The sequence below is a fragment of the Ischnura elegans genome, chromosome 1 (genome assembly GCF_921293095.1).
Source record: "Ischnura elegans chromosome 1, ioIscEleg1.1, whole genome shotgun sequence".
NCBI lineage: Eukaryota > Metazoa > Arthropoda > Insecta > Odonata > Coenagrionidae > Ischnura > Ischnura elegans.
Genome location: NC_060246.1, coordinates 38,590,028 through 38,617,550, shown reverse-complemented (window position 1 = coordinate 38,617,550; position 27,523 = coordinate 38,590,028). Strand labels below are relative to the sequence as shown.

Below are 27,523 nucleotides of genomic sequence, written 5' to 3'. Positions count from 1 at the left end.
AGACTTTCTCATACCTAACTCAGTCGACCAATTTGATTTTCACGATTCATAGGAGCTGTTTCATTATAAAAATCTTGTTTCGCTAGTGATTGATCGAATCACATCAAGGACAGTGCACGAAATTCTTCCATGCCAAATCGTTGCCCCTACCCTGGGATGTCGTTGAGCTCATTACGGCGAAGTCTTCCTCCATTAATCTTTCTCAACATCAAACCACTTCTAACAATGCAGCGTTTAAAGTACATTGACTCATAGACCTGATCTCTGGAGAGCAACCCCGAGATGTTGGACGACTTCGTACCCGTTACAGCAGAACTATATCAAGGAGGGTTTCGGGGTCAGGGGTCTTATGATCTACCATATCTACTAATTTCGTCATGAAAATTGAACTCCACAGATGGGGTAGTAATCTGCGCGGTAGTTTCGCGAGCCAAATGGCTTTATTTATAGATAATTGAAGTTCTGATTGGTCCTGATTATTTATGATTAGTCGCTGATGTCGATAGTATCCTTATGTAGACCTAAAGTTATTCCCATGATGCTTTTCCAATGATTGAACATACAGAATACGAGGGCGGATTTTTTTCAACATGCGATGTGTCATGAACAGAAGACGCAGTGATTGATTTAATATTATTTTATTACTAAATATTAAAGACACTTGTGGTGTACTTTCGACATAATGGCCTCAGCGATTGAGGAATTGGTCGAACTAGAAATGCCTTTGAGAAACTAGTACGTGCTGCTCATCAGCCCACTACTGCGCGTTTTCAAAGGGTAATCATCAGATTTTAGCATATATTAGAATATTATCTCGTGCGCCAAAAACTGAAATCATTAAGGATAATTAATTTCAGTCATAAACGTTGTTGATTTCCTTAATAATAAAATGCATCTTATTATTTATCACAGGAAACGTTGACACACCCATTATATTTTTACGACATTTTTGATGAGTGGCGTGGCAACGTATGAGAATATTTGGTCGCTCGAATTTTTTCGCTCGAATTGATGACTGTTATTAAAGTCAATCGCATCGTGCCGCCACATTAATTTACCAGTAATTACGCAAGATATATCCGGACTGTCGAAGTTCATAATGAATTACTAAAAATAGCTAATGAAATAATTTTCTCACTGGGAACAAATCAGGGGAGGGAGAACCTTAAATCGGCGCGCTTGCTCGCTCGCGTGTATTGAATCGTAATTAACATTCTCATTTCCCTCATTACCTTTGCCTTACTGGCGCGCTTCGAAAACTTAATATCGCTCGTGTCGAGGGCCGTTGGACCTTACAACTCTTCCGCCACCTCCAGCAGCTCCCGGCAACCGACACGGCCGTCTTAACTCCGGTGTCATCCCTCTGTGCCGTGCCTTCACTATTTTAGGGAGAGATATATACACATTCTCCCCTCCTGAGGCCTGCATTCATTATTATACGACCCAACCCGGCGCATTCGGGCCTTGTAAAAGTTTCCTCGCGAGAACATCTCGTTTCCACTTGCTTCGCCTGACGTCCGGACGGAGAGATTTATTTATGGGGATGGAAAGCGTGGCGGAGGCGAGGAGGATTAAATTTCCTGAGTAGGTCTCCTCCCGCTCCTCCATCCCCCCTCACTCAGCCCCGCCCTTGTCTTCCGCGGCCCTCCTCTCTCATCCCAAACTTCGGAGTGAACCCAAGAGAGTTTGTACACGGTCCTTATGCTACATCGAGGGTATTAGTTGGAAGTGACGACCAAAGTTATGCTGTCATATTAACTCAGCTTTTATTTAAATATAAAAGCAAATGAAATTTTCTGCATTCATAAATTTGTTAATTATAATGTGGTTCATATTACAGTCCAACTGTCCTATCTACCTGCTGAAGTACGAGTAATTGCGCTAGATTCATTTGGGCAGCACGTAGAGTACTAGAATTTGCGGAAATAACGAGAGAATAGTTGGCTTCAGTTGAGGAGAAGAACTCTCCTGAATAAAGAGAGTCAAGAGATATATTGTTGCCAAACAGGGCTTCCGTTTTAATAACTGTTCGCAGGGTGGCGGTGAGCGCAAACGATCTATTTATTTTCAATATTTTCAGTATTATTCTTGCACTCGTAAGAAATAGCATTGAATCCGTCAGATAATACCATTTCGAATATTATCTCGGATCAGAGCCCTAATTACAGTTTCGTCCTCAGTAAAATTTTGATCGCTCTGCCCTCAGGGGCGTTAGAGGCGACTAGAGTAAACACATTTGATTCCGCGTTGCTTGACAACAGACTAGTTTTTCGATTAGAGGATTTTGCGTTGTAATATCTGTGATGGCTGCTTACAGGGCCTTACTTACAAGTCTCCTTCTCTACGCCACATCTCCAACCGTTACGACCATGCAGACCCGGGCACTTTCCGTCCGTGCGAACGCGACGGTTCACGTACGACGCGACGGCCCGTCGTCCGCTAGTGGTGCGAATGGGAGACAACGGCCCTCTGGCCACTTAATCGCGGAGAGAGGAAGAGCAGGAATGATGGGACACGCAGAGACGCCCCCGTCGTCGTCGTTGCAGGACATGGGCACCTGTAGATTCCGATGCCGATGGACTGGAAGGACGAGGAGCCGGGTGCTCTTGTGTGTGTTTACTGGGCGGGGGAGTGAGACGCGGGAAAAGCGCTCGAGACATTTGATTGGATAAGGTAGGTGGGGGCAGGTACTTCCGGGGGTTCCTCTAGATCAGGGGTGGGCAAATTGCGGCCCGCCACAGAGTTTGTGATGACCCGACACATAATTGAAAAAAACGTGATAGAGTATACTTGTCTCATTAAATTGATCATGTAATTAAATGTGCTAGCAGCTAGAATCTAACTAATATAAAATTAACCAAATAAATAAGTAGAAAAGAACGCAATTATTTATAATTTTATTATACAATTTATATTTTTTCTGATGTTAAATATAATGTTAACTGATGAATACAAACATCGGTGTAGATGTAAACTGCGCGGCCCACCGATAACCTCCGCCCATACAAAGTGGCCCTCGAGCCCGAACAATTGCCCACCCCTGCTCTTGATGATGGTCACTTTCAACTCCTCTGCCCTCCAGCGAATCTTGAGTCATCGTGTGCACATAATGCTGAGTTTTAACTATAGGCGAGTGATTATATATATTTAGGAAAATAGGTATCCCATTTGAACAAAGACTCCGTTTTGGGGTTACGGACTCGTTTTACATTTGGAATGCTTTGGATGTGTTCTACATATTTGAACAAAAGTGTATTATGCAGGAATTAACAAGATGAATTCACGTGTTGAACAAACTAAGTTTGAATTTTATATGGAGACAATAAATGAAAGCACTTAACTAGGACATTTGGCATTACACCGATCTACCTTATTCCATACATTATCTTGTCAAATTATTAAAGGTATGCAACCGATTTCTTACACTTTTACAATTTCTGTATTCATTCTTTGCATGAGTTATAAATTTAGGTAATACCCACCATACTTTGGATCCCAGGAAATGGAAACTTTGCTTAAAAATTCTGTTCTAGGTCTGGGTACATCTACAATGTTATAACGACGAAATTCAATATTGACGAATTATTTTCACCACCTCAATCAAAGAAGACCCTAAGAACCTTACAGATCAATAAATACCTCAAAAGCAAGGTATTCATTTTCTTGTATAGCGGGAAGTAATGCGTTTTAGTTAATGGCGTTAGTATAACCCTTATTCATAACCTTTTTCTGGTCTACCAGGAGAGGTTGCAAATTTAAAGAAATGGTGTAGTCATTGAGAACATAAAAATTCAACTCTCAGCGATTATTTCATATCGGGACTAGGGTCCCCAAGATCCTCCTGGATGAGGCCAAAGCCATTGCAAGAGCATATTCGTATTATTCACGGCGACATCCAAGATACCTAAACAGCCTTTATATTTTAATATGGATGATGGCTTTCACTTTAAAAATGCGTGGAAAAGGTAAGTTTCCTTAAATACGGGTGTGACAACAAATTAAGATATATTTTCCTGTAGTTGATTGTAAATTTTACAAATTGATTGCGTTAATATGAAGGTGACAGGCGGAAGCAGTTCATTATCTGGGGAAAATATCAAGGGAAATTTCTGAAAAAATATTTTTTGCTCGGAATTATATATTTTGGTCTTTTTGTATTTACCTGGTATGCGTTTTAAGAAATTTCAATCATTGCAGTTGATAAAAGTTGACATTTTTAATTTTTTAAACATTTCAATTTCTATGAATTAAATATTATTTTTATTTATGATTAAAATAAAATAAAGTATTACTCGGGATTGCAACGTTCCGTTCAGATAAAAACAGGTGTATCCAGTTTCCAGTCTCCTGATGAAGTTCCCAGTTGGGGGAACGAAACTTTAAACTTTAAAAGCTCATTCAACGCAACAAAATACCCGAAAGTTGTTTATAAAAGCGCAAATTTCCACACTTAAATATATAACTCAACTGACGACTATGTTTAGACACTATAATTTCCATGGTCATTTTAAAGGTAGAGTGTCGAAACCATGGTCGGTGAAGTATTTATATATTTGAATGTGGAAGTTAACTATTGTTTACTTACCTTTTGTTTGTATTTCATCATGGATATATCACATTTCCTCCTCGTCAAGCCAGAAACGATTTCATACGATACACTAATGCGTCTGAATATTTTAATCTAAAAACAAGGGAACATTTTTACTTTGCATGACACACAATTACATACATTTCATCCTTATATGATATTCTTTCTCATTGAGCTTCTCCCTGCGTCCTTAACCGCTCGTCTTCTGCCGGAGACTGGCCGCGCGCAGCTTCTCCCGGAAGGAGCAGATCACGCTCCCTAATTGGAAATCACTTCACTCCCTGACCGATCGATGGGTGATTGGTTTTTGATGGTTGGGCGGGTACGTTTAACGGGACCGAAGCCACATTGAGACGAATGAGGCGTGAAATCCACTTATTCGTGGACCTCGACTCCTTTCAGTGTCCTTTGCGCCTCCCTGCTTCCCAAAAATACCCGAAAATTCGATCCTTAATTGAAGAATCTCTATTCATAAAATGCGGTGTTTGAAAATAAATATTTGCCTAGTTTATCGAATCGTGGACTCCCTAAGTCAAAATTTATGAAATTTTGGATTTCCCAATCTCCTATAGAAAATATACTTAATCTCAGGAAAAATACTGTATGTAGTACATTTTGGTAAAAAGATATATTTTCCTGTAATTGATTGGGAATTTTACATATTGATTGCGTTAAAATGAAGGTGACAGGCGGAAGCAGTTCATTATCTGGGGGAAATATCAAGGGAAATTTCTGAAAAAATATTTTTTGCTCGGAATTATATTTTTTGGTCTTTTTGTATTTACCTGGTATGCGTTTTAAGAAATTTCAATCATTGCAGTTGATAAAAGTTGACATTTTGAATTGCTTACAGAAAATACCGGTCAGTACAATGAATTGAATCTTTACGCAATCATTCCAAAATGCGCTTAAGTGAATAGATTTCCATTGGCAACCAATCATTTTCATCAAACTGGACTTAAAATTTTAGGTTGGATGGGGATAAAAAGATATTAATCGATATTAATGAAGAAGTAGGGTTTACTGTCAGTTAGCATCGGGACATAATCTCATGAACCCATCGATTGGAGGAGCTTTCACGATAGAACGTAACTCGATCCATAACTAATGATTGTGATACATCACTAAAACCCTAACTCCGAATATAAGCTCCTTCGTCTATTTTTGTTAATGATTATAAATGTAAACATAATATGATTACTCGCTGTGAATTGTTACCGGACCTCTACCTCGAAAACGTCAAAGGCTGTTTTACCTTTTTTCACCGATTTGGAGTTTATCTGTATATTAACGTGTATTGACAAAGAAAATGTGTCTCAGCGTGATATGATGGAGGTTTTCCATGGCGTTTGCTTGTTTTCTACTGAAGCTCTTTCCAATCTTCTGCAGATCGTTTCTCACATTGACTTTGTTGCGATATCATTTGTACCGAGTACTCATTGTTAAAGAAGAAGAACGCGATTAGTTACAGATAAGTGCGTAAAACACTACTCGAAACTAAACACTAAACGTAACTTTGGTAATAAGCCTGGAACTGGTGGAAGATCTTAATTACCGTGAGAATTGCCTTCTATCTCTAATGGCGACGGCCAAATTGGTGATGACTATCCTCGCTCAATGCTAAGGAAATTTTAAGGTAAAATTTATAAATTTATGATTTTAAATTCGAATAATTATTAGTAAGAGTCCAATACTACAATTCAAGACACTTGAATTATTCCAATTTTTACGTTTAATTATGATTTTTGTCGCAAACAAGCATTTTATAGATGGTAGAGTACTTAATTCTTTTCTTAATCAATTTTAAAGAGAACGATGTTATTTTCTCCCCGCTATTTTCCCATATGTTACTTAACTAATAGAGTGCGATTAACTTTTGTGGAGGGTACTAAAGCAACTATTTTCGGCTATATAGTCCGCTGAAAACCACTTCCCACAGGTAATTATCAGCTGACGGTGATTTATGGGAAGATTTTAGTCTCTCCTTCTCGTTTTGCGTTTAGGTTAATTACACGATGAAGCCACAATTCACATTGAATAGTTCCACGCTGCATTCCTAAAGATTCCTAAAGCATCGAATGGCTATTCTCTTAGAAATGCGATTCCGTTTTTGTATGGGTGCTTAATTCAAACCAATCCAGTTGGAGTTCCGAGAAATAAATAGTATTTATTGATTTTGATGCATGTAGTCTTTTCAAGATTTTTTCTACTGCTGTTATTTTATTGGGATATGTTAATAAGAATGTATTAGACATGTATATTGCTTTCTCTTGGGGACAGAGCATGAGTTTTGGCAAAAACGAACAGTAATCATGCAACAAAATGGACTAGGAATAGCTTGATGACGGTGAAGAGTATAGTTTTAATTTTTAGTCTGAGACATTAAACAATTTTGGTTAGCCTGAAAGAGGGATGATTCCGTGGATATGCATTTAATGTATTATACGCTAGTCCGGCACACCTTCACCATTACACTCCCACTATTGTAAAAAACTTATAAATTCTACAAAACTAGACTTAACATACACTGAGGATTAATTTCCACGAACCTTTTTTCCCATAAACCTACGAGTATCAGGTATTTATGAAATTTATAATTGAAATTCGCATAGGGAAAGGATTTTTGTTTCATTGAAATGAATATTTGCTCGCTTCTGCCAGCAATGCTAATGTTATACTTTTTTTATCGAAAGATCCATTTTCCACCTTCTCAGGAGAAAAATGTTAGTTCCAAAATGCTCTGGGTTCATTTTTTACAGAACATCTCCAGCTCTCTATAAAATGTAGCTCCAAAGGTATATTAATTTGACTCATTCCTAAAATAATCCGTACTAACTGCTCCAAATTGGATGGATGAAACTGTGATTGGTCTCCTAAAATTGTGAATCGAGGCGGAAATCTTTCTCAAGCCATCTCAGCAGAACCTGATTGAATTGTCTTATTTTGGCAAAAGGACGGGAGCGACCCGAGACGGCCATCTTCATTTTACATTGAAAACGGAGAAAGGAAAGCGAAGATCGGATGAATTCCCAAAAAGGAGGAAATTGTAGAGGGAGAGAAGAGGGGGGAAGATGCCTAAGCAGGGGGAGGAGATGGGGAGGGTGGGCGTGGAGGAAGGGAAGGGATGAATAAAACCGGGGAAAGATGACGGGGACGATACACTCGGGAGGGATAGCGAAGCGCTCCCCAGATTGGGCCCGATATCCTTGAAAACCAAAGAAAACCCTCGCCCAAGAGGTCAGGTCGTCTCAGCGATTTCGAGGGCGAATTTTCCCAGGGTGACGGCGCGAGGGAATGGATGTTCCGAAACTTTCGCCGCTTTGAGGAGGCTTGAGAAATTAGCGGAGATGGGAATAGGTACCCTTAAAGAAGGTGAGGTGGTGGGCGCGGGAGTTTGTCCGGAGACCGCAGTTGGTTAGGGTCGAGGTCGGTGTCCGGAGAGGGAGAATGGAAGGAGTGAAGCTTTGTTTCTTCGAGTAGTGGCCAGGAAAGTAAAAAAAATTCACTAACTCATTATTAACTTTGTGGTATTCCATTATAAGTTTACTTGGATATTTTACTATGGGCTATACCACTACCTTTTTACATAACGCGACCCAGGTTTCAATGAGTTATCATCATCTTCAGGCGTAAATTATGATGTATTTATCTTATTCTTGTTATCTAGTTACTTGATGAATTTTAAAACGGACGCAAGAATAGGGCAAAAGGATGGGTAAAGATATTTAAAGGTATTATCAGGGTGATGTCCTGACTTTCAATAACTTTTTAAAACTTCCAACTGCTCTTCAGAGTCCAATTCACGGCGGTCGTTGCATAATTTTAAAATATTCATTTTATTGCTCCAATGGCAGTTGCATTTTAGGTGTTTAGCAAAATTACTTTTATCATCTTTGTTATTTTTGTAAGCAATTAAATTTTCTTTCTTCCTGATTTCGAAGCTTCTTCCTGTCTGCCCCACGTATGCACCATTGCAATCGCTGCATTTCAACTAATACAATCCACGTCTGTCTAATTGGTCAATCTGATCCTTACATTTTACAAGCAGTCTGGCGAGGAAAGAGTTACGGCTTAGGTATGTAAGAGGGTAAATGAGGAGTAATGAGGGATGGATAAAAATTTCTCTACATACTTATACAGGGTATTTCAGGAGGATTTTGCAATACTTCAGGAGGCGGTAGGGGAGAAAGTTTTAAGAATTTTTTGTCCACAAACATGGGGTCGTAGCATTCTTCTATATATTTTCTTTTACCGACACCTTTGCCTGCCTTTTGCCCTGATGATGCCGCTTTGGAAAGTAAAAAAGTTGTGCTCATTCAAAAATAAATATTTCTGTTCTCACCAATGGTGGAATTCGCCGAGAAAAATATTTGGTTTAGAATTCGAACCAGGATCTCCGTAGCACCGGTCAGATATGCTAATCAGTTTCAACATTAAGGTGTGGAAATTAAATCGCTTGTTCCTTGTAGCATTTTGATTTCCATTCAGTCTGGTGTTTTTCTCGTGCCTGGTCTGAAATCCTCCGAGTGCGTCCACCAGGTTGCGCGGATGGTGGGTCGACCTCTAGATATACAGTATATTTCAGGAGGAATATGCAATACTTCAGGAGGTAGTAGGGGAGACAATTTTAAGCATTTTTTGTCCATAAACATGGGGTAGGAACTCTTTAGTTACCGAACTATGGCAACGCAACTATTTTTTTGCATTCACTTTCCAATTACCATAAAAACAGTTTTTCTGGGCTATACAGCCTTTTTGACAAATTATCAATTGCTCTGAATTTTTAAGGGCATTAAATGATTAAGTGTGGACGAAAATGTGCGATTATAATTGTCTGAAACAATTAATCTTTGAGCTTGATTAAACGATAGCTTTGAGCGAGTATTAACAATACGATTTCACAATCTCACCCATTTCGAAATTTACTGTTTTAGACAATTAAAATCGCACAGTTTTTTTCCTATCCTATATATTTAATGCTCTCAAAAAACCCGATCATTTAATAAAATGTCGAACAGCCTGGAAATCCTAGAAAAACAGTTTTCATGGTAACAGCAAAGTGCATCCAAAAGAATGTTTGTATTACCTAGCTCAGTAACTTACGAGTCTCAACGCCATGTTTATGGACAAAAATTACTTAAAACTGTCTCCCTTACCACCTTTTAAGTATTCCGATTCCACCTGAAACACCCTGAATAATTGTGTCGAATAAGTTAAGCTGCATCTTGCAATTAGCATTGAATATAAGTAAACTTTTGACGACGTGATATAGTCCCCTGAAGATGTCACGGAATTTAAGTAAAAAACCGGCATAGCCATAGCAACCGACCAAGTATTCGGATAATAAGAAGAATCGTAGAATAAATCGCGAAATAACAATTTATAGGCTTATAAAACCAAGGGTTTCACTTTTAAACATAAACTTACGAGCTATTAAGACGAAATAATATATTAAAACCGATCGTATGAATAAAATTGTTTGCGGAAAATTGCTAGCGAGTTTAAATTTACAATATGTATGAGTTCCACCAGAAAAAGCCTAAAAAAGCTCTCTATATAAGGGTAACACATAATTGCTTGAGATAAAAGCAAATAACATCGTAATCTAATGGAGATCAAACTAATTTCTGTTCGAACTGCATGTACTCGCTAATTTCATAACTAGTTGATTTGGGTTGAAGTCAGTAACGTTTTCTTTCCCATCCGAGTTCTTTAGTTGAGCACTATAAAATTACAAAAGTAACTCAAAAAAAGGGACATATATTCACATTTTACCGATCAACTGACGAGTAAAAAAAGCTGCATTTTGTTTTCAAACTTGAAATTGTAAATTAACCAACGCACAAATATAATAACATTGACTCAGGTAATGGTTACAACCAATAAGATAGAGTTAATTAAGCGTTCACTTCATGCATTGAATTTGCATTGCATTTCATCAATGCAAAGAGAATGAATTAACCATTCATCTTACCTGAAGCTCCCTGCATATATCGTTTCTGGAGATTAAAAAATTGGGGCAAAATAATTGGCTCTCGCTGTCTCAAATTTCATACTTTAATTCTCCCCCCTTGTTCAATTTTTTTCGTTGGCCTATGAATTTATCCTTCAAAGGAATGAGTTTATATCCATGCCATGCATTCATTGAATGATATCCTCATAAATATTAAACTAAATCTCTCATTATCTTCTTATCGGATGCTATTTTTCACTCGCTTATTAATTCGTCAGGAACTTTGTATTTCCGGTTTCGCAGGAGCAATCTTTTCCTGGATGATCGTTTTCAAAATCACAAATAATTTGCCCTTATGTTTTCCGTGTCGGTCATAATTTAAATTCGCCATTTCGTCATTGATTATAATTTCCAGAAAATCAGAATGAGACTACAAAAGTAATCGGACTTTACAAAAGTGCCTCTAAAAATAGGCTATATCTAATCCCATTTGGGGTAATTAAATGTGAATAAAGTCATGTTTTATTTCTAAATTATAATTATAGATAACAACTTCACTACAAGTTTTTGTTTTATTCTTAGATCTACATGCTATTTATTTCTCGAGTACTGCATGAAGTATTTAGTCATTAAAACTAGAACAACAAATAATCTCACTACATGAGATATTTTGTTGTCCACCTATATTAGGTAGAGGTGATAGATTTGTTATTGGATTTTTTTGCAATGTAATTTAAATTATTATATGAAAAAATTAATCAATAGAGCTTTCTTCTTCCAGTACAAAACTGGAGACAAAAATATGTTTTAAGTGGGTGATATATATCAACATTATTTGTCTTTGTTTTTGATGTTGAAATACCAGCATTTGCGATTCTTACGATAGTCACCCAAAGAAAGCCAATTTGGTTTTTATGAAGCAAGAAATATCTATTGTGCTATCGGAAGTATTTGAAATTACCTAAATTTAAGTGATCTACGAAGGAAATTCCACTTGAAATATGATATTGGATGCATTTGAATTTTGTCGATTGAAAGTAAATGTTTTATTATTTCATCTCAATGGAATTTAAGTACATTAGTACAGTAAAAGTATATTTATTATATTTCCTCTGGTCATATCATGGATTTCTATGCCAGCATAATTGAATTATACAATAGATATTATCAAGGTATACGAGTACGTGTTCTGAACTTACACAGTGGTATTTTCTCTCATGGTCTCCTAAATTGCAGTCCTGCCATTATTTGATGTTACCTCGTTGGCTATAAACCTTGTTTTTTCACGTTCAAATTGAAAAAAATCCTAAAATCCGATTTATTTTTATGCACTGGGGTTGAAAAAATCACTAGCACACAGAATTTGGCTGATGGAAGAGTGCTCAACAAGTTTCCGTTACTGAGAAATTAGGTGATGAATGAGGGACTGATGAATTCACGTTGCTCTCGTTTCTCTACAGTCACTGAAGCCAGGAGTTGCAAGTATTTGAGCCATTTGTGTAACAGGTATCCCTCATGGAGTGAAAAATTCATTTGCGGGAGGCTTTTTACAAAATTCCGTTTATTTGGAATCTTAGGTCCGCGCTTTTAATTCTTAGCTCACGAACGATTTGAGAGAAGAAGGACTTGGAAGAGTTAAAAATGGCATCAGAGAAAATATGGTTAATTAATTCGATCACAATCATTTTACTTGTCAGGTTTTATTTTTTATTTTCACCTATATGTGGTTTGAAACAAGTACTCTACTCGAGAATCAATAATGCTTGCTCCTGCGAAAAAGAGCATAGGTTGACTTTTCAGCTGTCTCCATTAAATTTTAGCCTCGTGATGCATTATATGGAATACATGGAGGTGAGAATTGTCACCGAAAAGGTACACTCATTATTATATTTTTTTAAAGGTTATCAAAGGTTGTACGGCTGTGGTCAAAGAATTTTTTCCCGAATGATAGATTTGTTGTTGGATTTTTTTGCAATGTGCAATATACCTAAAATTTCAGAAAACCAGCCATTAGGAACGGGCCGAGGAATAAAATTTGCATATTTACATGTTCTGCGTCATATTACGCTGGAATTTTTTTCTCTATGCATTAGACTTGTGGGCCGAGATGATGTTGACTCACACTTCTAGGGTTCATTTCCTTGAAATGGAATAATTCACTTACAATCAGCGTAGAGAACGGAGGAAATCCAATGAAAATAAAAGGCTCCAAAAACATTTTGTTTATTTCGTTAATTGGATACTTGCGAAGATATTTAATAAAGGTTTTAGTCATATTGCTATGCTGTTGAAAGTTGATGGGAATGTTAGGAGTATACATCGATCGAACGACTGCGGCAGAGAATGTTCAAATTAATTTTATTGTTTAAGTTCCTCTAAGTTAGTTTCCAATGGAACGCCAAGATTGCGGAAAAGAAAAGAAATAATTGAAGAAAGATCAATATCAGATATTACGATGCATGAAATGAAATTTGAACAAATTCGCATTAATATTTTTTCCGCGTTTTTTCTCTTCTGCATGGTTCGGACTGAATTTAAAGTTTCCCGTCGTCGTTTAACTATTTGACTTCCTGGAAACCAGTAGTTTTCTTGATAGCCCTTTTATTTTAGTGATGGTATCCCTATTTTTATGACATACTCAGAATAGCTTAAGACCATGAACTGTAACTGTAACTTCTTATGATAATTTGAGAGTTATATAAGAGTTTTTTTATTTTGAAGGCGAGGTAGCCGAAAGCGTTTGTATCCTTTTTGGTATCATATTTACTGTATAATGTGTGCTTAGATAAATTTTCAGAGACAAATTTTCCTCGTGCAATAAAACTTTCTGATCTCAAACATCAGGTCTTCTGGTGTCGAAATAATGTTCTCTCACAGATTTGTCCACTGAACTTGACATTAGGAAAAAGAGGTTGCTAGGTGGTGAATTTTACTTCCTAAAATGCCTCATAGTAGTCACTCAATGTTTAACTTAGGAAGGCCCCTGGGAATCCAGCGAGAGAGGACGGAGAACTTCCCTCCGGCGAGGAGGGCTAACAGAGCAGTGACGTGCGGATGGAGGACTCCCGGGCGTCGCCCACGTCATCCTGGCGTTCTAACTGTCCCTTCAACCCTATCATCTGGCTTGGGTGGAATGGGTAAGTTCCCCTGCTTTGTAGACTAGGCCTTGCAAATGTAGCTACGCTAAAAGTACTGTGACATATTCTCACGCTGTTATTACCACACGGAATCCTATGAAGTTCTTTGTTAGGTAATGTTTGCTTACTGCGCAGTCAACTTATGGAGTGCGTACCAGTTGATATGATCTATTTTTTATCTCTAGACGAAATATTTATGTCAACTGAGATATATGAATTCATATTACTTCCAGTCATTTTTCCAAGTTGTTCCTTACTAAATGCGCTGGGCTCTTCACCAATCTTATTTATTGTCGCTTGTGATAAAGTTAAATTAATAAATATACCCGTATTTTTTCATCCTTCGCCTACTTCTCGAGCAAATCACGGCGAAAATGCGACGGCCTTACCTTTTCACGGGAAAGTTAATGACTTCACAGACTCCTGCCGAGCAATTCACAGGTTCTCAGCTACTCCTTGCCTCGACCTCTCATGGTTCGTTTTCTTTTAACCTTTTGTGAACGTTTATTTCCTTCAATGATCGGTTGCCGTGAACGAATACATGACCCGAAACTCTAATGGCTATACAGACTCATGAAAAGTGAGCGATAGCTTTCGCGTTTTTTATTCATTTTAAAATAATGAGAGAATGACTGAATGACGAAGATTTTTTTTCTTCGCAAACTACCTTCACCTTCCATCTACCGAATTCTCTTAATGAATAATAATTTTAGTGTACAACCCCTTTTGTGCAAGTGATTTCCTTTAAACCATGAGGCCTAAACAGCTATCCGCGACGAAAAAATTTGATGGTAGAGCAGTATTCTACGCATCTATTTGAAATGGCTTTTGAAAAGCTGGGAGAACGGATTTAACAACCTTTTTTTAAATAATTCAGAAAATTTGCATGGAAATAGCTATCACTACGGTAACGAACGAGCGTATATCAGTGTATGGGTTTACTTAGGATAATATACAGCCAACCGTTGATGTCGATGGTGGCAGAAAATAAATACATCTTTTACTATTGCAAATCTATATATTGAAATGTTGAAGGCGTATGTGAGCTGGCTAATCCCTGGCATTGGCTGAGTCGTAGTGACGGAGGCCCTAGTTGAAGGGATCATATTGGAAAAGTGGAGAAGGGAGCAAGAAAAACATAAATTTGTGGGAAGAATGAGTATAATTAAGCTAACTACGCGCTGAAATAGGAAATAAAAATGTAGTGTGGAAAACTGAGAGTTTACTGACGAGTTTTAACCAATCGCCCTCTGAATTAACTAACCGGAAATGTTAGATTACCTCTTATTGTGGGATTTTACGGCCACTCCTTTGGTACTATCGCTTGTTAAGAACTCGGGCTTCCAGAATAGCATACTTCGATACTCTTTACTTTCGGATATCGCTCTTCATCAATACCAGAATTTGTTGTTACACTATCCTCCCGGTCGTTTATCTATGTTTTCTAGATATTCGTGCTCTACCACCTGATTTTTCTTTGTTTTTTAGCGCGATTGTTTCCTGCGTTCTTTGGCGGAGTCTTTCCCACTAGATACTCCATCATTTCATGGAATTAGCTATATTTGCATCCACGTAAAATCGATCAAATTCTGGATTTTCACGTATCTCAAGAAGAAGCACTCATAGAACACCACATACTTTTCATGGAACATTTCTTCCCTCCATCTTTCCATGCTTTTATTTGTCTTGGCCATTATTCGTAATGATGATCTATAACATTGCCTTCAAGCTTGAAATTTTATTTCACAAATTAGTCTTATTTTTTTATACAAGAACCTTCCTTTTGATGGCCATGGCAAAGGAAGAGTGAAACAGAACCAGAAACATCAAGAAGTCTTTCCGTGATTTCATCAGATATTTATCATTAATCTCCGTAGTTACTGAACCCAGGTTTCTTGAAGTCGGAAGCCCTCTCAAAATCCTGCGCTTCTATTCTCATTATGTGATTTTGGGGAGGGCAAAACTGCGGGCTTGTGATATCAAGCAAAGCCGATTGAGTGAGAAAGGGGATTTTTGTTCTCTCCGCGTGGCCAATCTCGGGATATGAACGAAGAGGGGACGTGCGACTAATACATAGTGTGGTGTGCGCTCCCAGCGGGGATGAGGGTCGTTAGAACGGAGGAGACCACCTCTTCTTCTTTATATTCAAATGGGAGTGCTTTCGGTCCACGAATTTCGAAGAATTGCCATTAGATTTTAAGGATTCTTTGCCGCAGGAATGTGATGCAGTGACTCTCAGGAGAGCGATGGAGAAATGGTGCATATTAGGGCAACTTTATGTCTTGAACATGGAGGTGTAAGACGACGAAAATGCTGGAATGTCCATTTTAAACAGTTAACGCGCATAGTTATGGAAATACTACCCATAGACTTAATTAATTCTTCATAAGATGAAAAGCAAATAAAACTTTGTTATTCCACACAAATATTTATGTGGAATAAGAAAATTTTATTTAATTTTCATCATGTCAAGTAGATTCCATAAAGTTACGCCTGAAACGACTAATAATTCTTCATACTTTTCATAATTTAGTGCAAATATATTTCGTATACCATTGGATTGTAATGAAAAAGAGGGAATTAATTACTTCTTCAAACTGCCGTGAGTAAGATTTTATGTGCGTACGTAATTTAAACCACCCGAATGCATCTCTAGTCAGCTTTCTTAGCAATCCCCTCTGAGCAACATTTTTTTCATGTTAAAAAATGAACATATTATGTATCTGTAGGAGTTTTATTTTATCAGGGGGTTCAGTAAAATCAATAATTTAAATATATTTTTTTGCTGCCTCAAAAGTGAAAATTACTACGAAATTGAAATTCTATAATGGGTGCAATGAGGGATTCGAGTAGAAAAGTAGTGTGGACTGCCGTGATTTTCAAATGAAAGAATTCGGTTTTATCCTTGAATCATTGCCAGCACTTGGTCTATGCGGTCGCATTACTGCCCAGTGTTTTTCATCGATCATCCCTGCACGGAGTGACCCATTATTTTCCTTGGAGAATGTCGATGGCGTTTGGCAGCACTTTATATGTGGCATTAAATTGGAACCTGCTAATGCGATTTAGTTATTTATTAATCCTTTTATGCGAGAAGGCGTGAAGTAAAGTTGTGTTTCTGGTGTTAAATGGTGCCATGCGCTTTTTTAGTCCTAAAATCCATCAATGCTTTTGCAGATGCATTAAAAATACGTGCGCAGAGATCTAAAATTCGGATTTGATCGTCGATTGCTTTTATAAAACTCAATCTCCACTCACCATGCATGAGATGTATACCAGGATTTTGATGCATACGAGCAAAATATGCATTCAGTACGATTATACGTTTATTGCTCTTACTTTCCTCATTGCATCATGTTCAGCTAATGTCATAGACAAAATATGCATTCAACTTCAAAGCTATGCATGAGATATTTGAATCCAGATATTTTGCCTTCACGCTACTATTGTTCAAAACTGAAAATCTGTTGAAAATAATTCATTCAAATTGGTCACGAAAATTTTTATTGCAATATTAATAGGAAGATTTAGAGATAAGTTATTCTTGTCCCGGAAAATGTCAAATTGTAATATTTTTGTATCTAAGGAACCCTTCTTCACTTACAGTTAACAACTTAAACGGGAAAGAGTCCATAAATAATTGATATTTCGATATGTGAAATAATTTGTTCAAGTAAGATCGGGTTGGTTGGTCTATGAGAACTTTTGAAGACAATCTGTTGAAGTATCGAGTTAGATAAAATTACCATCGCTTAAGAAAGAGGAACTATCATTTCGATGCTAAAATTGCTTTTACTTTGAAATAATGTGGCGTTTTATTTGTTCTTTCGAAAAATATCAAGCAGCTTGAAGCTTTTTTTATTATCTTAAATTAGAATTTGACAGCGTGTTAATAAGTCTTTCTTGTAGTGCTTATTAAACCATGGTCCCCCTTTCCTACATGTGAGATGCCCCATTGAGGAACTTCAAATGGGTTATAATTTGCATTTTATGTTTAGAGTACCCCTAATAACGCTTGTTGAAGCTTCCAATCCAAGGAGTTCTATCAGAATTAGCATTTAGAAATCGAATTCATTTTTCAAAACATTACGATATTCTATGGTAAAAAATGATCTAACCGCACTTAGAAAAGGTCCGACATCATAACTAACACGTAAAATGTGTACAAGAAGAATCGATTTGCCGTAAAAAATATTTTACCCATTGCATTGCAAAAATGTAGCTTCACCCGTTGTGGTTTCACTTGGCTGGTATTTCGTATACTTCTCTCATCGCTGTCTTGACTGCCTGGAAAATGTTTCTTTTTGATATCATGACTCAAAAAACTCGGAACATTGTAATGAATAATATACCGGTGATTTTTACTTTGTATGTTTAGAAGTGATTACTAGCTTTTTTCATTGTGTGAATCCCTTACCTATCTCCATATTTCCCTCCTATAAACAGATGAGTCCGAACCCCGTAGTAAATATTGCTATTTTTCATTCTTTCACGACGAAATCACTTATAGATACATTCCACAAGTCCACCCTTTGTTGATACAACTCATCGTCAAGAAGCTTAAATTTAAAAAATCTTTTTAAATGAAATTATTTTTAAGTTGAAATTTTAAATTAATTTAAATGAAAATAATGCAGTAGCCCTTAACTATTGAAAAATTATGTTTCTTCCATTCGTGAATGGATATAAGTTTATGCTAGTCCTAATCTACAATTTTCTGATTGAGGCAGGTGTATAGTACCTATTCTTATGATAAATGATTGCGTTCTCAGTACCTATATGGCTGATGGACTGCTATTCTACTTAGTTGGTACCCAGCAGAAGTAATATTCTCTGTCTAGATCCAAATACAGCTAAACTTTTCTTCTTAAACTAGTTCTGACCCTTACTTTTTCTATTTGTCGACAAGCAGATTTCAGATTTTGTAAAAAAGAACTTCATTCAAATCAATACAGCCGGGCTAAAAATAATCTGATATTATGTTCCAATCAGGTGCGGTATAATATCGGAAATCGGATCAATTGTATGCGAAAAGCCAACCCAAGACAACTCCAAACTAAAACCTTTGATCACTCGAGCATAAACTGTTGCTATTTTGTGGCTCCATGTTCTTGTGAAAGTAGATCACGTCGTAACATAATAGAGAAAATTGAATTTTGGGTAAGATTTTAAAATGAACTTTGTACCCACTAAACTCACTCTTCATTCCCGACTATGGTATCTAAGATACTAAGTATGCCATTATCAAGGAATTACTGTTGAAACCATAGTCAGGAATAATTTAATATTGTGGAATGGCAATGAGAATTTTTACTTCTCATTTCGTAACTTCACAAAGCGAGTGTGATTTTAGGTGATAAGTTTCTTACGGCCCAGTTCCCTTAACATACTGTCCATGTTGCATATCCATTATACTATGTGAATGTTACATTTCCACCGAACCGGTTTTGGTTCACCTTTTTTTCTCAAATAACATCAAAATCTAAGCTTTGAGGCCTCAATCGAGAAACATTTTCCCTTTTTAAGCTTATTTTTCGGCCAAGAATTTTGGTATTATACTTCAGAGAGTAATTTTTGCGGTTAATTTAGCCAAAATGCACGACCATTTTAATCACTACTCAGACGTAATGTCGTCAATACTGTTTTAACAGCTTGAAATTGGTTATATTTACAATTTTTGTACCAAGTGATAGTAACTGCGGCTTGGTGCTAAAAGGAACAATGTCACAATCGCTTAATTTTCTGGAGAGCAGTCTGAAGTTATGATGGAAAATTCAACATTATTTTAAACTGAAGCTAAATAAGTTATCTACAATAAATTATCTTCTACAATAATGCTTTTTTTCTATTTTTTAATTTTTTTGTAGATTAATGTTTTTAGCGTTCAATAATGTGTTGTGACCATGGACAAAAACAGCTATAACTTTTTTCCTATTTGTTTCAGACATTGGCGCTTTTTACAATGCATGCCTAATTCCCAAGACTGGAAGTGCTATGGAGGTATAATCACAAAAGTGTAAATTTTGACGTTGGCCATTTTAGCACCAAGCCACAGACATAAAGTAATAAATGCACATTTTTCTTGTTAATCGCTTAAAAAAAGAATATATTTCAAGATCATTTGTTTCCAATCACGTAGACAAAAAATATTTTTCGTTATTTGCGAGTATTGGAGTCTTGAGTCGGTGGAATAGCCAGGAATTTCGTTCGGGGGTCCAAAACCAGGGTGGAAATTTTTGAAAAACAGAGCACTAACAAGTAAGTAGAGGGTTTTTAACTAACTGTTACACTTTTCATAATCGAATAAACTTAATTTGCTAAAGAAATCTTTCGTAAATTCACGATTTTTCAATATTTTGTTTTCTTTTGTGAAGGAAAGAAATTGTGTTCTTATGCTTCGGCGAGAGGGGAGGGGGTTTGTGCCCCCCAGATTTCCCCTTGGCTACGCCACTGCCTTGATTAGCTATGAATAATAAGCGAAAATCGCGGTTCCTAGAATTGGTCGTTTCTTGCAAGGCGGGCTGCTTGAACGCGCCAAGTGCCGAAGGACGGATCGAGGAGCTCTATCCTTCCCGCTAGCCGCCCCCCGAAGTATTGCGGTGTGCCGAATCGTCCGGCGCAGGGCGCAGACTCCGTACTCAAATACGCATCCGAAACCGCTTTCATTCTACAAAATCCACTCCATATGTTTTTCGATTACTGCATCGCGAGTACGCCCTTTCGTAACAAAAGCGCGATAAACGTTGCGCAGAGGTTGGCAAGGGACCGCGAGAGAACGTAACCGCCGCCGCCAGTATCGAGGTCGCTGTGAAAAGCGACCGCGGCAGGGCCGTGCTCGACTGTCACCGCAACTCGCCATCGCAGGGAACCAATTCGGGTCCCTGGCGACCGTGGAAAAGGAAATTAATGACATAAATAAAGAAACACGACAGATATCTATTGCAATGAATCAAGTCAGCTTGGATCAAAGTGTGGAAATTCATTGAATGCATTATATTTCTCCAAATGAAATGAACCAAGGATTTTAATTAATTTCACGTTGTCTTGTATTCAATGAGAAGGAACATGATATCATTATAGTCTCATAGTGGTAATAGAACGAAGTTGAGCGCAGTAATAGCAGCCTCTATTCGCAAGCTAAGCCAATATCATCAGATTTTGTTTCAGAGATGTCGCTAAGTTGCTGTCTTTCCTTTAACTACAGTCATACGTTAAGTTACAAGCAGTTTTTTCTTGTAGTAATGTGATGATTTATTGATGGTATGCATTTCTCTATTTAATTTAATGCGCAATCTTCTCTGATCTCACGAAAACTTATTGCGATGTGATCTTTAATTGAGCACCTAAAACCCACTTGTATCTGAGGGTTCAGGGTTCAGTTAAATTGGTTCGCGTAAATAGACGCACGTTTAGTGTGTAATTTGACAGCTATAGAAAAATATAAATTTAGGAGGTTATTTTTAAAGTGGTGATTTGAAGCTTACGGAGCCTCTGTGGAGAAATTGGCCATATTTTCATAGTTTCTTGCTGTGTAAACGTGGTACAAATCACTAATCAGATGATAATTGGTTTTGAGGAAAACTAGGGCACACCGGACTCGAAGAAATGCACATGACACACTTAAATTTCACGTAAGCTCAGGGGAATGGACTGAAGTATGAGTGGAGGAGTCTGAAATCGCTTCTCTACTCCATTATCCCTCACCAAAGAAACACCGCGGAAATCAATCAATAACTTCGAAAAGATATGCATGAGCAGATAATCAGGCACAGAGTGTAGACCAAAAATATCATCCGAACCCCTGAAAGAACCTAAAAAATACGCTGTATTCGTAGTTATACAGGCAATATCGAGCATGGGAGAAAGCTGAATGACATGCCGATGTGTTCATAGCAACTCGGCGAATATTTTGCTCTTCCTACGATGCGTGCTCACAAATAACTTGCCTTTGAATGACAACGATAGGAATTAACACCATCATAAACCGCTATACATCCGTTAGGAAAAACGGCTACGGTGGTCCAATCATTCGTCCCGTATGTCAAACACGTTCATAGCGGACGAGAACACTAATGGATATGCGGGCGAACGTTGAAGCGTTGCACGATGATACAAAGAAGAATGCGTGATGATGTGTAATTTCAAAGTGTGGCAGTAATCCGTCGATGGGTTAGTATAAGTATTGCGAACGGTTTTCCTCGATGTGAGAACGGTGGGAAGAAATGCTCGGGGTGTCAATATGAGGGGTTGCTTCCTCCTCGCGCCGTGCGAGAATCGACCCGTGTTGAGCCGTTTCGCCAGGGTGAATAAGCAGTGTAGGCGAACACTCTCGAGCCGAGAAAAAGACAAGAGAGGAGTGGAAGAAAAGACTTCCCGTCCCCGAAACACTAAGGGCACTCGCAAGTGTGGAAGAAAACTCGAGATAGACAGAGAGGGAGAGAGAAATTGTTCGCACCCACCTTTAATTAATCCGCTGGTCTCCACTCAAACTCCCAAACCGCTTATCCCCACGTCCACCGTCCTCTTTGATCAGCTTACTTCCTCAACTCGGCGGGCTACAACACCAGACGTCGCGGATACCGTTTGTCGTTCACTCCTCTTCTCCCGATCTTCTAGCGACGAGCACAGTTAAAAGTCGCGAGAACGTTAAAGCGACGTAGGGAACTCTTGTAGAAAATAAATATCGACCCCTCTCGAACTGGGTTGTTTTGCGCGCGTGTGATACTACCGTTGTGTTGTTAACGATCACGAGCACCACTGTAGTACCGAGGTTTCGTCGTGGATTGTGTGACGGTTGCGTGCAGTGGAGGGATGCACACTGGGAGAAACAAAAGGGAATCACTGAGCCCTTCCTCGCTCACTCCGCTTGTGTTCACCTCTCGGAGTTAAGTATCGCGTCGGCACCGTCTGCTGTCTTAGTGCGAGTATGGAGGCGGAGATGATACGGGAAGGTGGCGTTGGAAAAGGGGAGGGTTGTTTTTCGAACGAAAAAGGAGCGGGCAGTGGAGGTTTCGTGTGGTTTTAGGGGAAAAAAGAGGCACAAACGCGCACTGTAATGGTTAATCACGGGTAGAGTGCGTCGATGATGGTTCACGGTGGGATAGAAGTTTCGGAAGCCAGGTTTTCTTCTTACGGAGATTTCTCTATCTCTCTTTGGGGGTTCGGGAGAGAGAATTTTGCGGGGAATGGCTCTCCCCAAACGGCGGCGTCGACCTCTTTTATTTTTTTCTGTAAAATAAATATATATATGTCCCTCCGGTTTTGATGTTTTTTTTTAGGGGATCAAACGTGGTCCCATGGGATGGATGGTCAGTATATTTCTCTATCTATCCAATAGATGATCCCCCGAACTTCCGGCCTCGGTGATTCCCGTGGTTTTCCTGGCTCTGCGCCCGCGACCAGTTAGTTAGTCCTTCCCCCTTTTCCAGGTCGTCTTTCTCTCTCTCTCGCTCCTGTCTCTCCCTCTTTCTCTGCGAGCGCCCCTACCCCTTATTCCACCTGCCTTACCCCTCCCCTCGAGCCTACATATCCCAAAGCTGCCCCACCCACGACGCCTTCGCCCTTCCTCCCCTTCCCCTCCCCTTTCTCCACCGTCCCCCGCCCGACGTTCCCTGATTATCGATCTGATGGAGAAGAGTCACCCGAAACAGCCGTCGACTGCGCGCCCCGTTCTTCGCACAACGGAACGCGGGAGCCACCTGTCGATGGCTTGTCGTAAGTTGGGGACTCGGCGGAGAGTTTCAGCGCCCTAACATGTTTTGGCGCCAGGACGGAAATGACGAAATGAGAGGTTCTGACACTTATGCTTTTATTCCGTCTCTCCTGAGATCGAATTTTTGATGGAAACCCCTCGTTAACAGTGTAAACATTTTTTTATTTGAATATTTGGGAGCGTGGTAGTCCAGTGGGCAGAGCCCTTGGCTACTGATCAACGGTTCCCGGGCTTAAAACGGGTGAAGCCTCCTTCAATCCAAAATCCTCGAAGTGCGAGGCGGCCCAGGGTAAGGTACTGGCCCCATTACCCTGAATGAAAGGATGAAAGGGCGGATCCAGGACTTTTTTCTGGAGGTGGCACCAGGCAGTGGGCAGTGGCGCAGCGAGGGGGGGGGGGTGGTTTAGGGGATAAAACCCCCCTAGAGCTCAGAGAAATTTTTAAGTGTAACATTTTACTTAGTTGGATCAGTATTACTTTTGTAATAGTGTTAGGATTAATCAAATATCCCTCAGAAAGCCGTAAAACTCGACATGTTGAACCGTTTTTCTTAAAAATTTTCTGGAGGAAGGCCCTTGCAACTCCTGCTTACCCTGGCGGATATGCAATACCCCCAAACCCCTAAGTATTATTTGCGCCTAAAACCCCCCCAGCCTTAGTGCCTAGCTGCGCCCCTGGCACCAAGGACTAATGGGCAAACGATTTTCCCATATTTGGGATTAAACACTACAAGCAACAATTACTCTACGAAACATACATTTTACATAAAAATTATTAATATGTATATATTTATTACTTTTATATTAAAATATGAAATTTATTTATATTTGTATAAAAAATCTCATCTATCTTTTGAGAGTCTGGGGGGAGGGTGCACGTGACCCTGTGCTCCCCCTAAATCCACACATGCCTAAATGTGTGACATACACATGCTCGTAGCTTAGTTCGGGGTGAACTCCACCACCAACTATCCACATCGACCTCAGGGTTGAATCACTGTGTTAAAATGATAATATGTTTGCTTAGATATTAAATTAAGTATTAATTATTTACTTTGATATTAATTACATATTATGTTAAAAAGAAATTTATGTTTTTATTGGAATACATCATTATACAAGCGGGAAAGGAAAAATAAAACAGTGGGCATGGGGACAAAGGCCCTCAGTGCCCTGCCTATGGAAAAAAATCATTTGCAGCAGACTAATTCTAATAGTGATGTGCTCTCCGGCAAAAAGTACCACTGCGAACAAATTTTTTGTGGGATTAGCAGTTTTATTACCAAGGTACTGGTATGGAGAAGAGAGAAAGCTTTTGTAGTTGTCTACCTCAAAGGAGAGTGATTGGTGTGAGATAGGATGATGTGATAGCTAGATTTTTGGATATCCACCCTGTGGGTCTCAGTTCAAGTCCTGGCAATGGTAGAAATAGTCTGGCAATATTAGAAATGGTAGTAAATAGTCTGGTTCACGTTTTGGTACTGTGTGGAGGACACTTTAAGTACAGGACTACATCGACTGCAATGACTGAGGTTGAGCTGTGTTTTCCTTTGGAGCCTCTTCCAAATTCCTATCCAACTTGGGAGTCAGTGAAATCGTTAACCTACCTTGGGAGCAGTGGTGTAGCTAGGGGGAAAGGTTTGGGAGTGAATACCCCCCCAAGAACTCAGAATTTTTTTATGATTTAATGCATTTTAGTTAATGGGATAAATATTACTAATAGGGTAGTGTAAGGGTCGATAAAATATCCCTCAGAAAGCCATTAAACTCACCACTTTAAACCATTTATGTAAAAAAATTTCTTAAATGTCTACAAATGTTCAATTTCATCTATTTTTAGAAGTAAAAAAGAAATTTTTGGCTCCAAAATGTAAAGAAATGGGTATTTTAAAAATTTGACATGGGAGGATTTATGTCTCTCTAGGGGGTATTCTATACTCCCGGAATCCAGGTCACGCCCCCCCTCCGAATTTGATGCTGAGTCCCACTGGCTTGGAATGTGAAGAAATAGAGGGCTACAGTGTACCCCACCCTCACCTCCTCCTCCTCTTGCGTCCCTTGCCCGAAGTTCCCTGATTATTGGTCTGATGGAGAAGAGTCATTCTTAAATAGCAGTTGATCATGTGCCCAGTTCTTCACTCTGCTGAGCGTGTAGATGGCTTGGTCTAAGTAGGGGATGCGAGGAAGAGTTTCAGTTCCCTATCAAGTTTGGCAAATGACAAAATGAGAGGTGCAAACTTATATGCTTTTACTCCATCTCCCCTATACATATGTGGCTGATTAATTGTATCATCCAAAATATATTTTTTGGTTAATTGGAAGGAGTTTCTCTCTCCATTTACTTGTCCAGTGCCACCTGTAGGTACACCCCTGCATTAGGTATTAGGTTTGGATTGAAAATTAAGATTTAAAAATAACAGAGAAACTTTGTGGCATAAAAATCCTCATGCTTGTAACAGAACGCAATTCTTAGTGATTCGTACTCCTTGTTTACTCCAAGGAGTGGGGTAGCCAGGAATTTTGGCCGGGGGAAATCAAACCATTGGGAAAAATTTTAGAAAAACAGGTTTCTAAGTAGAGGGTTTCTGGCTAATATTCATACTTTTCATAATCAAGAAAACTTCATTTGTCAAAGAAATCTTTTCTAAATTCATGATTATTCAATATTTTGTTTCCATTTATGAAGGAAAGTAATCATGTTTTTATATTTTAGGGGGGGTCCAAACTTCCAGGACCTCCTCCATTACTATGCCACTGACTCCAAGCAAGTTTATTGACGGTGGAAATTTCAAATTCAATCAAAGTTAAGTTTTCGTTTGCATCATAAATCTTTAACACAAGCATGTACCTGAAACCATCAAGCCAATGAACAGCTAGGACAATTCCCTCTCCATAGCTCAGTGAAGAATGTTCTTTGAGAAAGGTCTGCGGTAATGATAATGTGGATGAATATTGTTGCTAAAAATACCCTTTTCGGCTACCATAACCTATCCCTGGCCTGAGGAAGCTGGTTGGAATACCATAGGAGCTGTCATAACTTTAAAAGTCCCTATGTGGTAAAGTTCATAAGGTATGGAAATGTTTCATGTATTTTGATTCTTAATGTCTACTTATGTCAGTAATTCCAATCATCTTTCTGTTAGCACCTTTTACCCTCAATTCAGGATCAGAATGATTTAACTCTTTCCTGCCAGTGCCTACAAGAGGAAAATATTTTCCATGATACGAGTAGCATGAGAATACTTTAAATATCTAAGTAGCTCTTTTTTGAGGAGGAGTTGCCCTGGAATTCTCATCCCTCAAGAACTCAACGGGGCACACGACAACTACCCCAGTCACTGGACTAGACCCTCTAACCCTGTCTTAGCACGAATCCATGTTCAACTCATTGCCTTAGCAGTGTTTTTTTAAGCCAAATATTGCTTTTGATTTTCAAAATTTTATCTTCTATAGGAATAAATAATATTTGTTTAAGCATTGTGGCATTTTAAATGGATTTCTAGCATAGATAATAACAAAGTTAGTGAACTCAGGGTACTAAGACTCTAAATCCAGAATTCCGTCATTAGTTATGATAAAATTTTGTTTAAAAATTGCTTGAGTACAGAACAAAATGAAGATTTCATTTCAAAGTATAAAAAACTGGAGTATACAACAAAATGTTTCTTTGCAAAAACATTGATAGTATAATCTCTTCATAATGGATTCCTATAGTGAGGAGGATCATAAATGAGTGGGAGGGCCAGGCTTGATTGCTGAGGTTTAGCCCTAAGGTCTCGCTAAGCTAAGGGTCTCAGGCAGGGCCTGAATATTCAACCATTGCTACCTCAGCAGTCATTTCCCTTCCCCTGTGCCAGCTATAGCCGATGTCTGGTCGTTTTTCCCCGGCTACCTGAGTCGGTCCCATAGTTTTCATGGTCGGTCCTTTCCTCTCCCCGGCACGTGCGCTTCACGGACCAACTGACGTCGGTAGGTGGCAGGCCCATGCGCCACCCTGCAGTATACAGACTATACATCTTCTGAATATGAAAACGCTCCTTGGTTCCACCTGATGTTTGCTGCGAAAGGGCTAATGTTCAATCTGAATGTGGGATGGTCTCTCATAACCTTCGTAGTTTAAATCCGGCAGGACCA

At 38.7% G+C, this 27,523-nt stretch overlaps 1 protein-coding gene across 1 annotated transcript in view; it reads right to left on the bottom strand.

The window, feature by feature from the left end:
* Nucleotides 1–23,099, bottom strand: part of LOC124158974 (ras-related protein Rab-3) — a 251,557-nt gene extending 228,458 nt beyond the window's left edge. The window contains exon 1 of the mRNA XM_046534442.1: nt 22,138–23,099. The gene's annotated coding sequence lies outside the window, so the exon portion shown is untranslated. The remainder of the gene's footprint in view (nt 1–22,137) is intronic.
* Between the last annotated feature and the right edge of the window lie 4,424 nt (nt 23,100–27,523).